We start from the raw sequence: 6,000 nt of genomic DNA, 5'->3' as shown, positions 1-6,000 counted from the left end.
GGGGGAGGGATGGCATTGGGAGTTATACCTGATGTAAATGACAAGTTGATGGGTGCTGACGAGTTGATGGGTGCAGCACATCAACATGGCACAGGTATACATATGTAACAAACCTGCACGTTGTGCACATGTACCCTAGAACTTAAAGTATAATAAAAAAAAAAAAAAAAAAAAGAAGGTTACTTCCCATCATCTCCCAGGCTGTGAATAAGAATGAGGTTTCCTTCCTTGCCCCCTTGGAAAGAAAAAAAAACCCAAAAAACTGCAGATGATGAATCTGCTTAGCTGCCGTCTAAGACTGGGCTCTCAGCAACAGGGTTCCTCCCAACTCAAGCTGCAGTCATGGTTCCTTCTGCCTTGGTGTCCTGCTCTTTCACGTGTGGGAAAAGGACCGTGGGGAACTGGCACTTTGGTAGGTCTTTCCTTTCTCTCTAGGTAAGCAACACACTGAGAGTGTCTCATTGTACTTCTACCATCCAATCAGTCAGAACTTGGCCTTAACCACTCCTGTGCCCGACACATGTTAGTTATTTAAGATCCATTTGGGTAAGAGGTAATTCTTTTGAAAATCCAAATCATTATAGGACCACCATGGGTAAGTTTTTGGCAGGAAGGGGAGCAGTTCATAGAGCCCTCTGTGCATACGTTCGCTCAGAAAAACGTAACTGCACAAATATTTGTATACATTTTCTAGAAGGGTATATATATACTCCATGGATCTCAGGCAGAAACCTCTGCTGTCAAGGGATTTAGGTCCAACCAATCACTCAAGCCATGAAATAAAATAGTATTACCAGACTGACGTTCTCATATTTATGAGGCACCATGCTAAGCAGTTGAGTTGCAACAATGGACAAAGACTGCCTGTCCTCATGGAACATACAACTGGCCGTCCCAATGCAAAAGGCAGACACTAATCCCACAGTCATAGACATCAACACAAGTGCAGCTGCAGGAAGTAAACAGGAGAGGTGCATGGTACCATGAGGACTTACAGGAGGATCTGAACCAGCCAGGGAGACCAGAAAAGCATGCCCTGAGAAAATGTGATTGAGCTGAAAGAGGGAGGGTGGCAAAAGCAGAGAGGGCTGCATGTGCCAAGGTCCTGTGGCAGATGGCACCAGGGAATCTGCAGGGAGGGGGCCCATGTGGCTGGGGTGCAGGGAGCAAGGGGCAGTGTCGATGAGCAGAGGCAGGAGAGGTGTGAGAGGGGCAGCCACACAGGTCGTTCTGAGCCTCAGTAAAGGATTCTCCACGCTGTGAGAAAAAATGAGAGGACTTTCAACTAGAGGCGGGTGGGTGGGCGTGCTGACCTGATTTGTGTTTGGGGCTGGACTGCAGTACAGAGGATGAGCTAGATGGGGCTGCAGCAGACATGGGAGAGCCCTTGGGGCCCTACGTTGGGAGACCAGGTGTGAGATTAGAGAACTGTTAGAGTTGGAGGGAAGGGAAAGATTTGAGAGCTATTTCTAAATATTTTTAAATTGTTCATTACTATGGCTACACAGTAGTTGTACATATGGGCTGCACATGATATTTTGCTACAAGCATACAAGGTATAACGATCAAATGTGGGTAAGTGTGGTATCTATCACCTCAAGCATTTATCACTTCTTTGTGTTAGGAACATTCCAATTCCACTTTTTCAGTTATTTTAAAACACCTAATAAATTATTGTTAACTATAGTTGCCCTATTGTGCAACTGAACACTAGGTCTTATTCCTTCTATCTAACTGTATTTTTGTACCTACTAACCATCCTTTCTCTAGCCCCTGCTCCATACTTCCCTTTCCGGCCTCTGGTAACCAGCATTCTGCTCTCTATCTCCATGAGTTCGATTTTTTTTAGCTCTCACATATGAGTGAGAAGACGCAGTATTTGTCTTTCTGTGCCTGGCTTATTTCACTTAACATGATGTCCTCCAGTTTCATCCTTGTTGTTGCAAAGGACAGGATTTCATTCTTTTTAAGGCTGAATAATATTCCATTATATGTATGTACCACATTTTCTTTATCCATTCATCCACTGACAGACACTGAAGCTGATTCCGTATCTTGGCTAATGTGAATAGTGCTGCAACAGACACGGGAATGCAGATATTTCTTAAATGTATGGGTGTCTTTTCGCTTGGATACATACCCAGCAGTGGTGTTGCTAGATCACATAGTAGTTCTATTCGAGAGCTGATACCTTTTGGATTCCCGCCCCCCCCCCACCCCCGATTTCATGCTCGGTTGTAACCCTCAGTGTTGGAGGTGGGGCCTGGTGGGAGGTGAATGTACCATGGGTGTAGTTTTTAATTGTTTAGCTCCATTCGCCTAATACTGTTCTCATGATAGTGAGTTCTCATGAGATCTGGTTGTTTAAAAATGGGTAGCATCTCCTCTACATTTTTCCTCCTGCTCTGGCCATGCGAAACGTCTCACTTCCCCTTTTGCCTTCTGCCATGACTGTAAGTTTCCTGAGGCCTCCTCAGAGGCCAAGCAGTTGCCAGCATCATGCTTCCTGTACAGCCTGCGGAACCGTGAGCCAATTAAACCTCTTTTCTGTATAAATTACCTGGTCTCAGGTATTTCTTTATAGCAATGTGAGAACAGACTAATACAAGAGTCATTTAGGAGATAAAAGTGGTAGGACTTAACGGAGACATGCTGGACAGGTCTGAGGATTGTCAGTGGAGAGGAAAAGTTAGTAACTGGAGCATGGGGCACTCCGAGCTGTGGGTCCCACAGCTGTGGAATGAGGAGCGCAGGAGGAAATGCATCCCCCTCCTGTTTTTTAGAGTCACTTGGCATTGGGAGGATTTCAAACTGCTGACTTTTGCCTTCGCTGCCTTTCCTACCTCCTTGCATTGCCCCATCAATCCTCATTCAGATGGTACCTGCTTGCATTTCTTGTGGGTATAGATTCCAGAATTAGAAAGAAAACAGATGGCCCAACTAACACCTTCTTTTCACCGGAGGTTTGGAGGTGAAAACACTGCCCAAGATTTTAGATGTTGACCTTTCAAATAAACAAGACATTTATTCCCCCAAAATGTATCCTGTTGACCACTAATCCCCTGAGATGCCCTTCAAATGTTTGCAAAAATAAACTTGTTACACACTTTGTACTGTCGTCTTTTTTGGGTATATATGATGCTCATTAGCATGTTAAATTCTCAGCGGAGTCCTGCAGCAAAGAAACAGTAAATCCTGATTTCCTACAGTGAACTCTTTTACCCTAACTCCTGCTACTACTCCAGGCGCACAACTCAGGAAACCCAGCCTCAGACCTCACTATGATTTCCCTTTTTTTATCTTTATTAAAAAACCCTGAATGCTTTAATAGTAAAAATATATGTTTATATTTCTCTCTTTTAAAAGATATTTAATAACAGGCCAGGCACAGTGGCTCACACCTGTAATCCCAGCACTTTGGAAGGCCTAAGGCAGGCAGATCACTTGGGGTCAGGAGTTCAAGACCAGCCTGGCCAACAAGGCAAAACTCTGTCTCTACTAAAAATACAAAAATTAGCTGGGAATGGTGGCGGGCACCTGTAATCCCAGCTATTTGGAAGGCTGAGGCACGAGAATTGCTTGAATCCAGGAAACAGAGGCTCCAGTGAGCCAAGATCATGCCACTGCACTCTAGCCTGGGCAACAGAGCAGGACCCTGTCTCAAAAAAAAAAAAGATATTTAATAACAATACTTCAGAAGACTGGATTTAACTGCCCTGCCTTCTCCCTCCTGCCAGTTGTCCACCCTGGCACAGACACATGAAGGTGAAGGCCCCTGGAAAGAAACGTCCCCCTTGGCTGTGACCTGTGGTTCGAGGGTGAAGACACTCTACTCCTTGCAAGGTCAACAGAAAGGCTGTTCCCTCCTGTTCACTGAGCCATCCTGCGTCCTGAAGTAGACTCTCTCAGTCATGTGGATGAACAGGCCTGTGTCCACCACACGTGGGACCATTCTGGCAGCTCTGTTCACTTCACCCCATTTATGTACCTGGTCAAACTTCCAGTCCAAGATAAAATTCCCATTATCTGTCACCACTGGACCTGCCTTGTTGACAGCCATTGGGAATTCAACCACACCCCTAAACTTCTGGCTCATAGCTCAGCTCACTGGGACGAAGGACACTGGGATTCCCTTGTGCCACTGATCCCCAAGGTTCTTTGTATCTTTCCTGATGACAGGAAAGAAGCTGACAGGCCTGGAAGGAAGTGGGAATGCAGACGAGGTCAGAATCTCCTGCTTCACCTTTCAGCTACTTGCTGCACAGCATGAACACTTGTAGAACCACTTCCAGTTCCCAGCATATTTTTATTCCTCAAGTGGTTCTCCACCACCCTGTGTCCCACCAGTTCTTAGCCTCCTCGACCTTGGACATCATGGAGGGGGGCCAGGCAGAAGCTGTTGGAGTTTCCATAGCTGGTGTTTGTGCTGCCAGCACTGTAGCAGGTCCTGGACTGTGTATGCCCTGAGAGCTGCACGTAGGAACCCTGGATGTACCAGCTGTTTCCACCTCCTCTGGAGGATGCACCTACAGCCCACCCCAGAGCAGCACCAGGAGCCACCTGTAGAGGTCGCTGAAGGGCCCGGGGCACTGTCGCCTGATGCCTCACTCTGGCCATCTGCTCTGTGATTTCTGTCCTCTCATTACATTAGGGCCTGGAGAAGTTTCTCAGGCTGTTGTTTTTGGCATGCTCCCTCGATCCTTAGTCTCCAGGGTTGGGAAGCTGCTCTCTAGCTCCCACTGAAGCATCCCATCCCTTCTCACCCCTTCAGAATGCTCCATGCTCCACAATCACCCAATTGCTCCTCAGTTGCTTTCAAATCAAATGTCCGTTGCCTCGGTACAACCACTATTAGCTCTCATAGAGGAAACACAGTCTGCGCCAGGCGATCCATGCTGGTGATGAATGACTAATAGCCCACCACATCCTGCCCCTAGAAGACACATCTTATCCCAAGCAATCCCTGCCGTTGTGATTTTTCATAAACCGACACATGTAGGCCACACCAGGGGCAGAGGTTTTGGGGGCAAAGGAAACACCATAAAAAGCCAACCAGCCCTGATGACTTCCTCTAAGTGATTTCTTCTCTTCAAAAATCTGCTTTTTCTACTCTTGAAATCACAGGATCTATAAAATATTTCCATTATCTAGTCACTCGCTACCCCAGGAGCACCAATGGGTGTGAGCAGCAGAGAGAGCTGTTCATGTTTCTGGAGGCTGTGGAGGGAAGTGGGTAGGGGACGAGGCCTGTGATCTAGACGGGTTATGCATGCGGCGCTCACCAACTCTGGTCTGTTTGTGACAATGCTTACCACTGTGAAGTCCTCCAAACCCTATGGGAAGACAAGAATGATGCTCATGTACTAGTTACGTAATAACACAAACACTTATGTCTTCGTGCGCCGTATTTTTTCATCTGAGATGAGGCAGGTATTGTCTTTGCAAGCACTGACGGCACCCGTCGGCTTACGTGGATGATTCCGTGGGCTTACGTGGATGATTCCGTCAGACATCCCTGGATCTTTTCCCTTTGCTTAGCTTCTCTTTGTTCATTCCTCCAGCCTGTCATAAATGTGACTCAACTTTTTCCTTTCCTTTTTTTTTTTTTTTTTCATTTTGAAACGCGGTCTCTCTCTGTTGCTCAGGCTGGAGTGCAGTGGCACAATCCTGGTTCACAGCAACCTTGACCTCCTGGGCTCCAGCAATCCTCTCACTTCAGCCTCCTGAGTAGCTGGGACCACAGGCATGCACTACCACACACATATATGATTATAATCAAGATTTGTTTTTGTTTTGTTTTTATAGAGATGGGGTCTCCCTATGTTGCCCAGGCTGGTCTCAAACTCTCCAGCTGAAGCAATCCTCCTGCCTTGGCCTCCCAAAGTGCTGGAATTACAGGTGTGAGCCACTGCGTCCTGCTGTGACTCAGCTTAATCAGCTATTCTAGGTTTCTCAGGGATTCCTTGTGTTCTCCTGAGTTAGAGAGAAGCTACCAGGTGT

The 6,000-nt window shown here is 46.7% G+C and overlaps 1 pseudogene; it reads right to left on the bottom strand.

Moving 5' to 3' along the window:
* Positions 1 to 3,844: 3,844 nt before the first annotated feature.
* Positions 3,845 to 6,000, bottom strand: part of LOC140709032 (ribose-5-phosphate isomerase pseudogene) — a 28,765-nt pseudogene continuing 26,609 nt past the window's right edge.

The sequence above is a fragment of the Chlorocebus sabaeus genome, chromosome 18 (assembly GCF_047675955.1).
Source record: "Chlorocebus sabaeus isolate Y175 chromosome 18, mChlSab1.0.hap1, whole genome shotgun sequence".
NCBI classification, from domain to species: domain Eukaryota; kingdom Metazoa; phylum Chordata; class Mammalia; order Primates; family Cercopithecidae; genus Chlorocebus; species Chlorocebus sabaeus.
Note: the sequence above shows the minus strand (reverse complement) of the source record. Positions and strands in the feature narration are given on the sequence as shown.